This window comes from Notolepis coatsorum (genome assembly GCF_963971535.1).
Source record: "Notolepis coatsorum genome assembly, chromosome: 12".
In the NCBI taxonomy this organism is placed as follows: Eukaryota; Metazoa; Chordata; class Actinopteri; order Aulopiformes; family Paralepididae; genus Notolepis; species Notolepis coatsorum.
Window position 1 is genome coordinate 59,010,361 of NC_140176.1, and position 9,382 is coordinate 59,019,742.

Consider the following 9,382-nt stretch of genomic DNA (forward strand, 5'->3'; position numbering starts at 1 on the left):
GTGATCAATACAAACTTGCACTTGAATTCCATCATGTCTGTGTGCGGGGAGCTCACAAGGCTGTTGTCACAATGTAAATAAGAACGTGCACTGAAAAGTTACAGTATGTAGTTGGTTGATTATTTGTATGACAGTCAGTAAACCCTTGCAAAAAGTATCCGTTTTATTTAATGAATTGAAAACATGCAGCATGCCTTTCCTCCCGGCAGCGACGACATTAAATGAATACATTTTATCAGGCAAATGCCCATCACTGAGTGGAATCCCTTTCTATTCACATAACTGCAATTGTGATGGAGCTTTGACAGCTACATGGGTGGTACAGTAACAGTCTATTGCTCGATCCATCTACAATATCACGATGGACCGTGCCGTATAGCCTGCCTATGTGATCAATAAAAACGTGAACATGAATCCCATCATCATATTTATATGTTGTGTCTGTCCACTATGTGTATTACTTTGTTATTCCCCCCCCTATCTATGTAAAGCGACATTGGGTCTCTTGAAAGGCGCTATATAAAATAAAGCTATTATTATTATTATTATTATTATTATTATTATTATTATTATTATTATTATTATTATTATTATTATTATTATTATTATATTATTATTATTATTATTATTATTATTATTATTATTACACACAAAAAAAAGACTGTCTTTTACTTTTAGTCTCAGTGAAGTTTCAACGGAGGTATCTATTCTAACCAACACATTGAAGTAGAAAGCATTTCGTTGTGGCCAATCTTATTTGGAAACATGACACAAAATAATAGTATGTCGCTTTTTATTTGAAACAATATTTAATTGCGTTTGGAGGTGGGTGTTCAGCGTCTGCCCCCCCCCCCCCCCCCCCCCCCCCCGTGCCAAACAAGCAGGCCAACCTCTTGTTCGCGCGTGAGCCCGTTATAATTACACTACTGTCGCTATTTTACAATGAACTATAATGAATTGCAGGTCATACAGAAGTTGAACACGCCAGTGTTGGAAGTAATGCACGGAAGCTTATTTCCGCGTTGCAGACATGCAGGCTTCATATTCTACCACCGGGCGTCAGCTACGCATGCTCCGAGCTGTGCTTAGATATACACACAAAGTCAAGCACAAGTTCAATTTGATAAATCCCACACTTTGCTTAGAAATGATCGTACGCAGGGGTTACGCACATATCTGTGCATACGCAACGTTGATAAATGAGGGCCCTGGTGTCTACGAGGACAGGCCCAGGAATCCAATGGGGCACAGGAGACACTGAGGAGGAAAGAGACACAAGATCAGAATGGCACAACAACTGGATGCACAGCAAGGTAGTAAACTTGGTAAGTCTAGAATCTCAGGTACATACCATTAGGACCTAGAAGGCACTTCAGACTCAAGGTTTGCTGGTTACAGACAGCGATATGTTACGTTCCAAGGCCCGGTCCTGGCTGGACCGGGCATGAGAATAACATTGGACAGTGCTCTCCTCCTGACATTGGCTCCCTAATCGTAACAGAATGACACCACCAGTCAAGAACACAGCAGACAAGGTGGCCGATACCATGACGATCATCCGGAGCCTGGTGGACGGTGATGTGCAGCATTACTCACCTGCCAAGTGGGTGTTCCTGCTCCGGATGATCGACAAGGTCGCCACGGAGAGTCCGACACAGGAGCCAGCGATGCGGGTTATGGCCGACCAAGTCGTTACCCTCATGGACACGGTTAGGTCGCTGGCTAAGGCAGCTAGCCTGCCAGCTAGCATAAGGTTCACGGTCAGCCTAGCTCCTGAAGCTAACCGTGCGTCCCCAGCTAGCGCAGCTCCGCCCGTTAGCGCCGCTCCTGTAGCTAACCGTGCGTCCCCAGCTAGCGCAGCTCCGCCCGTTAGCGTCGCTCCTGTAGCTAACCGTGCGTCCCCAGCTAGCGCAGCTCCGCCCGTTAGCGGCGCTCCTGTAGCTGACCAGGCGTCTCCAGCTAGCACAGCTCCGCCCATTAGCATTTCTCCTGTAGCTAACCAGGCGTTCCCAGCTAGCTCAATCCCCACTGCTAGCCTAATCTCCAGGTTTACGATCAGCCTAGTACGTGAGACGGACCAGATGTCCCTAGCTAGCATTGTCCCTGCAGCTAGTCAGGTTTCCTCAGCTAGCAAGCCTCAGAAGGCTAGCAAGCCTAATAAGGCTATCGTGACAGGAGCTACTAGTCTTTCCCCGATAGCTAGCTTAGCCTCTGCAGCTAACCAGGCATCTACAGCTAACTCAGCCCCTACTGTTAGCTTAGCCTCTGCAGCTAGCCAGGCCCTCCCAGCTGACACAGCCCCTATAGCTAGCCTAGCCCCTACAGCTAGCTCAGGGCCCACGGTTGGCCTAGCCCCCGCAGCTCGCAGGCCTCAGAGTTCTGGCAAGACTCTGAGGGCGGGCGGGGCTAGTGCCGCCGACAAGGCTTCCACAGCTGATCCAGTCGTCGCTGCCAGCCTGATTCCGATCGGCGTAGTCCCGGCTGTCACGGCTCCTCCTCCGGTCTCCACGCCCTGCCTGGCCTCTACACCTGCTCCGGCTGCTACGCCGGCTCCCGGCTCCTCGACTGATCCTGGCTCCCCATCTGGTCCAGCTCTATGCCGTGAACGGCGCCCTGGTCCTCGCCATGGTCTTCACTGTGGTCTTCGCCGTGGTCTTCGTCGTGGGCTGCGTTGGGTCCTGCTCTGGGGGTCGTCGCCGCCGCACCTCCGTTCCGGCTCTCCTGAACCGGTCCCTAGTCCGGCGGCTGGAGGGTTCCTCGTCCGGGATCCTGCTCCGGGGTCCAGTTCCCCTTCCCGGGCTTCTGCACCTGTCCCCACCCCCCCTCGTCGGGCCTCTGCTCCCAGGTCCAGCCCCCCTCCCCGGGTCTCGGTACCCATCCCCACCCCCCTTCGTCGGGTCTCTGTTCCCAGGTCCAGCCCCCCTCCCCGGGTCTCGGCGCCCGTCCCCACCCCCCCTCGTCGGGCCTCTGCTCCCAGCTCCGGCTTCCCTCTCCAGCTCCCTGTTTCTCTTCCTGCCTCCCCTCTCCATCCCTGTACCCCCGTTTTCACCCCTCCTGGGTTTTTCGCTCAGCCTCCCGGCCCCTGGTCTCCGGTCCTCTCCCTGGGTCCCCTCCGGGGTTCCGGCTTCCTCCCTCGCCTGGGTACGGACGTTGTTCTCGGGGGTCTGGAAGCCCCCCGTTGAGGGGGAGGTACTGTTACGTTCCAAGGCCAGGTCCTGGCTGGACCGGGCATGAGAATAACATTGGACAGTGCTCTCCTCCTGACATTGGCTCCCTACCTCCCTCTGGTGACCTAAGCCCGATGGTGCAGTCTGCCATTTTATGTTGGTTGCACATAATTGATTTGATTTCTAATATTCTCTGTTATCCTGGGCCATCCCTGTCTGTGTTTGATGTCACCCACCTTTTGGGTTGTTGTGTGTCATTGCCTTAGTGTCTAGTTGTGTTTAGTGTGTCATTGCCTTAGTGTCTAGTTGTGTTTATGGTGTCATTGCTTTTGTGTCTAGGTTGTGTTGTGATTCTGTGTTTTGGCCAGTTGTTGATCATTGTTAATTAGTGTGGGTATTTAGGTGTCTGTCTGTCCTCATTTCCTTGTGGTGTCATTTCCTCCAGTACCCTGTGTTGTCCCCGTGTCGTGCCTGCCTTCCCCGTTGATGTCTAGTGAGTCCTTGCCTGTATACTCCTGTCGTTTTCTTGTTTTCCTTCGTTGTTTTGTTAGTAGTAGTGTCTTTTATTTGTATTGTATATTGGATCATTAGTAAACACCCCTTCTTCAAGCATCGCTCCATTAGCACCCGAATCGTAACAGCGATCTGTACGCCCATGCGCCCTCAGTGCACATGCTGATGTGGAGGGCTGAGCATCGCACACTGAAGATCGCGTTGTTGATGTGCTTTTTTCTGGCGGCCGCACCACAACATCCAGATCAAGATCGGTTTCTTCACTGTTAGTCTCTTGAATGTCATTGGAGTTCATGCACCACGCTGCATGAGCACATCCACTGCCCCACTGCAATACAGTCCTCTTCTGCGACAGAGACACTGTCTGGTACTGCACTGACTTCCACTTTCCTTGCATCCACACACTGTCAGCTGTACGCCTGTGGATTGTACAGGTTCCTTGGTAAGAAGCATGGGGACCAGCATACCATTCATCATCTGCCAACCACACTTGATTGGTGAGGGCAGTTGTGGATGTGTCACTAGTGACTGTTTACAAACCTTCGTTTGGTAGTGGGCCCTCTTGAGGTGCATTGACAATGCATCTTCTGTTGGTGGTAATGTATCAACATTGGCTTTTAAGTTTTCGAAAGAGAGCGCAGCAAACTTCTTGTATCGAGTTGCTGGTTGACTTAAGGTCATAGAGCTTACATACTAACTGTTCTGCCAAGGATAGGGAAGTGGTACTTGGTACTTCATCCTCACCAAAGTTGTGGAGAAGATGCGGGTACGGCTGGAACACTTTGCATGCTGTCCTTTTTCCAATTCCGGTAAACTGGCTTGTAGTATCACATCCAGTGATGGCATGAAATGCCAACAGACCATCGAGCATCTCATTTTGTAGTGAGATTTGATGGACTTTGATGTAGCGTGGTTTCTTAGCTGTTCCTGCTTTCATCCAAAATTCTTGGCTTAGTTGGTTTGCAAATACAAGTAATAGCAGCAACAAATCTGTGTCTTGGCACTGAATGATGAGCCTCTGAAACCCTTTCGTTGTTGCATCAGCTGCATGTAGTAGTATGCGTGCATCCGCTTCTTCATGTGTAGCTTGTAGGGGAGATACATCAATCCCAGCTGCTGACTTGTCTTTTTCAGGATCCTCAAACCCTCCACTGATAACAATTTCCTCATCATAAAGCTGCACATGATTCTCAAGCTCAGTTGATAGGAAATGGGTAAGGTTGGCTTTGTTTTCATCCATTTCAATGAAGCTATTCCAGTTAGCAGGTAGCTTTACATCTCTACACACAATTGTGCAAACCTTTAGCTGAGTAGTGCTGCGTTTTGTTCTTGTTCCACTCTTGATGGAGTTTTGTTGGTACAGATCAAACACTATATCCACTCTGGTGATGTTCCCATGTAGATTAGATGCCACTCTCTGTGTGAACACATCTGCATATTCCACGAAGGTTGATGCATTTTGAGGTTTTCCCTTGGCTCTTACTAAGGCCATTCCACCAATGATGGTGCATGTTCTCATAACAGATGGACTGAGCTCTGTTTCCTTTGCACCAGCTTGTAGTATGGTGGCTAAGTCAGCTTTGTGTTTAGGCCTGAGCACTGAATCAGTTGTGGCAAGTGACAGGGGGACTGCATGCATACAGTTCTTTTTGTTATGGTTTGTAACCGACCCCAATCGCACAACACAAGACAGGTATGAGAGTAAGCCAAGAACTGGGCATTTATTGAAAACAACAGAAAACGGCACTGTCCCTTTAAGGGAGAACACAAATTACAGGAAAACATGAATTGGGAAAATAGGCACAGTGCCTTTAAGAGGCGAGCTGTCTAAGGGGAAGGCTAAGGGAAGGCTAACGGACAGGGCCGGGGCAAGGGACAAGGCAGGAACAGGGAGGACTAGGAGGACTGGACAGGGATGACTAGGAGGACTAGGAGGACTGGACAGGGAGGACTAGGATGACTAGGAGGACTGGACAGGGAGGACTAGGAGGACTGGACAAGGAGGACTAGGAGGACTAGAAGGACTGGACAGGGAGGACTAGGAGGACTAGAGAGGGGAAACAGGACAGAGGCCCGCGGAGGCGGGCTGGGGACAGGGAGGACTAGGAGGACTAGAAGGACGGGACAGGGGAGCGAGGGCTGGAGCTGCTTACAGGGAGGAGTAGGAGGGCGCAGGCTAGACGTCTGGAGGAGAGCGCGCCGGCTCGGAGAGCGCATCTGGCGCGGAGGTCTGAGTGGTGCACGTCTGCTTGGAGTACGCGCCGGTACGGAGAGCGCATCTGGCGCGGAGGTCTGAGTGGTGCGCGTCTGCTTGGAGTACGCGCCGGTACGGAGAGCGCATCTGGCGCGGAGTCTGGATGCGCGTCTGGATGCGCGTCTGGAGTGAAGAGCGCGTCTGGCGCGGAGTCTGGATGCGCGTCTGGAGTGCGTCTGAATGCGCGTCTGGATGCGCGTCTGGAGTGAAGAGCGCGTCTGGCGCGGAGTCTGGATGCGCGTCTGGAGTGCGTCTGAATGCGCGTCTGGATGCGCGTCTGGAGTGAAGAGCGCGTCTGGCTCGGAGGTCTGGATGCGCGTCTGGAGTGCGTCTGAATGCGTGTCTGGATGTGCGTCTGGAGTGAAGAGCGCGTCTGGCTCGGAGGTCTGGATGCGCGTCTGGAGTGCGTCTGAATGCGCGTCTGGATGCGCGTCTGGAGTGAAGAGCGCGTCTGGCTCGGAGGTCTGGAGTGGAACACTGGAATACCTCCCGTAGAGGATTAGAAAGCGCAGTACAGTGTCTCCCTCCAGGCAAACGGCGACAGGTGGCGCATCTTGAGCTTGAGCGCATCTCACGCCGGAGATAAAACAGCATACAGACAGAAACAGAAACTCCCGTAGGAGCCTACAGACAGAGAACCTCCCGAAGGAGTTTGGTGATAGAGATATGATACGGAACGACCCGACCAGGACTGAGGGGAAGAGCGAGGGCTTTAAAGCCCAACAGGGGCGCTAATTAGAATACACATCAGGTGCATGAAGGTAATTGATACTTGAACTAGAAGAGTGTGTTCGGCACGAACCAATCAAACAGATACTGACAGATAGTCCAAGGGTGTGGGCTGCTAAAGAGCAGACGAGGCTAAACGAGCGCAAGGGTGGGGGCTGGAGAGGTGAGGAGACAGGGAAATAAGGTCCAGGGAAGAGGCGAACCTCACAGTACTCCCCCCTCCACGGGAGCCACCGGGCGACCCAAAAATACAGACAGAGGGGCAGGGGACAAAACAAGGCAACAAACAAAAAGTACTGGGCCATGCTAGCAGGGGAAGCTACAACAAAAGTGGGGCTAGCAAAGGAACAGGGTAGCTGAGGGGTAACCAGGGTAGCTGAGGGTTAAGTAGAGGAGCTGAGGGGTAACTAGGGTAGCTGAGGGGTAACTAGAGGAGCTGAGGGGTAACTAGAGGAGCTGAGGGGTAACCGCCAGGGCACAGATAGCTACAGGGCCTATGCTAGCTGTAATGCTACGTTAACATAGAGGCTGCGCTGGCTGCCGGAGCTAGGCTAGCAGACAGGGCTGGAACAGGGGCACTGGAGAGGGGAACAGGGAAGGGGCTAGCAGAGGGAAAGGGTAGCTGCCAGGGCACTGATAGCTACAGGGCCTATGCTAGCTGTACTGCTACATTAACACAGAGGCTGCGCTAGCTGCCGGAGCTAGGCTGGCAGACAGGGCTGGACCAGCATGAGAGAACAAGCTAGCTGGAAGGACAGTCCTAGCTGTGGGGAACTGACCTAGCTAGCTGAAGGGGCAGTCCTAGCAGTGGGGAAAACTGACCTTGCTAGCTGAAGGGGCAGTCCTAGCAGTGAGAGAAAACTGACCTTGCTAGCTGAAGGGGCAGTCCTAGCAGTGGGGAAACTGACCCTGCTAGCTGAAGGGGCAGTCCTAGCAGTGGGAGCAAACTGACCTTGCTAGCTGAAGGGGCAGTCCTAGCAGTGGGAGAAAACTGACCTTGCTAGCTGAAGGGGCAGTCCAAGCAGTGGGAGAAAACTGACCTTGCTAGCTGAAGGGGCAGTCCTAGCAGTGGGAAAACTGACCTTGCTAGCTGAAAGGGCAGTCCTAGCAGTGGGAAAACTACACAAAAAGTGGAGGCCATGCAGAGGGACCGGGTTAGCTGCCTGGGCATGGCTAGCTACAGGGCCTATGCTAGCTGCAAGGGCTGCATTAACATAGAGGCTGTGCTAACAGCCGGGGCTAAGCTAGCAGACTGGGGCCATGCAGAGGGACTGGGTTAGCTGCCTGGGCATGGCTAGCTACAGGGCCTATGCCAGCAGCAAGGCTGCATTAACATAGAGGCTGTGCTAGCAGCCGGGGCTAAGCTAGCAGACTGGGGCCATGCTGGTAGTAGAGGCCTAACAAGCTGCAGGGGAGCTAACGAGGCTAACAGGGAAGCAAACAGGGGAGTCAACAGGCTAACAGGGGAGCTAACAGGGGAGACTAACAAGCTAACAGGGGAGCTAACAGGGCTAACAAGGGAGCTAACAGGGGAATCAACAGGGGAACTAGCAAGGCTAACAGGGGAGCTAACAGGGAACAAAAAAAAAAGGCAAACTCAACATACACCGTCTGTGCTGGCTGGGGTAGTCGACTGGTCGGGTCGTACTGTTATGGTTTGTAACCGACCCCAATCGCACAACACAAGACAGGTATGAGAGTAAGCCAAGAACTGGGCATTTATTGAAAACAACAGAAAACGGCACTGTCCCTTTAAGGGAGAACACAAATTACAGGAAAACATGAATTGGGAAAATAGGCACAGTGCCTTTAAGAGGCGAGCTGGCTAAAGGGAAGGCTAAGGGAAGGCTAACGGACAGGGCCGGGGCAAGGGACAAGGCAGGAACAGGGAGGACTAGGAGGACTGAACAGGGATGACTAGGAGGACTAGGAGGACTGGACAGGGAGGACTAGGATGACTAGGAGGACTGGACAGGGAGGACTAGGAGGACTGGACAAGGAGGACTAGGAGGACTAGAAGGACTGGACAGGGAGGACTAGGAGGACTAGAGAGGGGAAACAGGGACAGAGGCCCGCGGAGGCGGGCTGGGGACAGGGAGGACTAGGAGGACTAGAAGGACGGGACAGGGGAGCGAGGGCTGGAGCTGCTTACAGGGAGGAGTAGGAGGGCGCAGGCTAGACGTCTGGAGGAGAGCGCGCCGGCTCGGAGAGCGCATCTGGCGCGGAGGTCTGAGTGGTGCGCGTCTGCTTGGAGTAGCGCATCTGGCGCGGAGGTCTGAGTGGTGCGCGTCTGCTTGGAGTACGCGCCGGTACGGAGAGCGCATCTGGCGCGGAGTCTGGATGCGCGTCTGGATGCGCGTCTGGAGTGAAGAGCGCGTCTGGCGCGGAGTCTGGATGCGCGTCTGGAGTGCGTCTGAATGCGTGTCTGGATGCGCGTCTGGAGTGAAGAGCGCGTCTGGCGCGGAGTCTGGATGCGCGTCTGGAGTGCGTCTGAATGCGCGTCTGGAGTGAAGAGCGCGTCTGGCTCGGAGGTCTGGATGCGCGTCTGGAGTGCGTCTGGATGCGCGTCTGGAGTGAAGAGCGTGTCTGGCTCGGAGGTCTGGATGCGCATCTGGAGTGCGTCTGAATGCGCGTCTGGATGCGCGTCTGGAGTGAAGAGCGCGTCTGGCTCGGAGGTCTGGAGTGGAACACTGGAATACCTCCCGTAGAGGATTAGAAA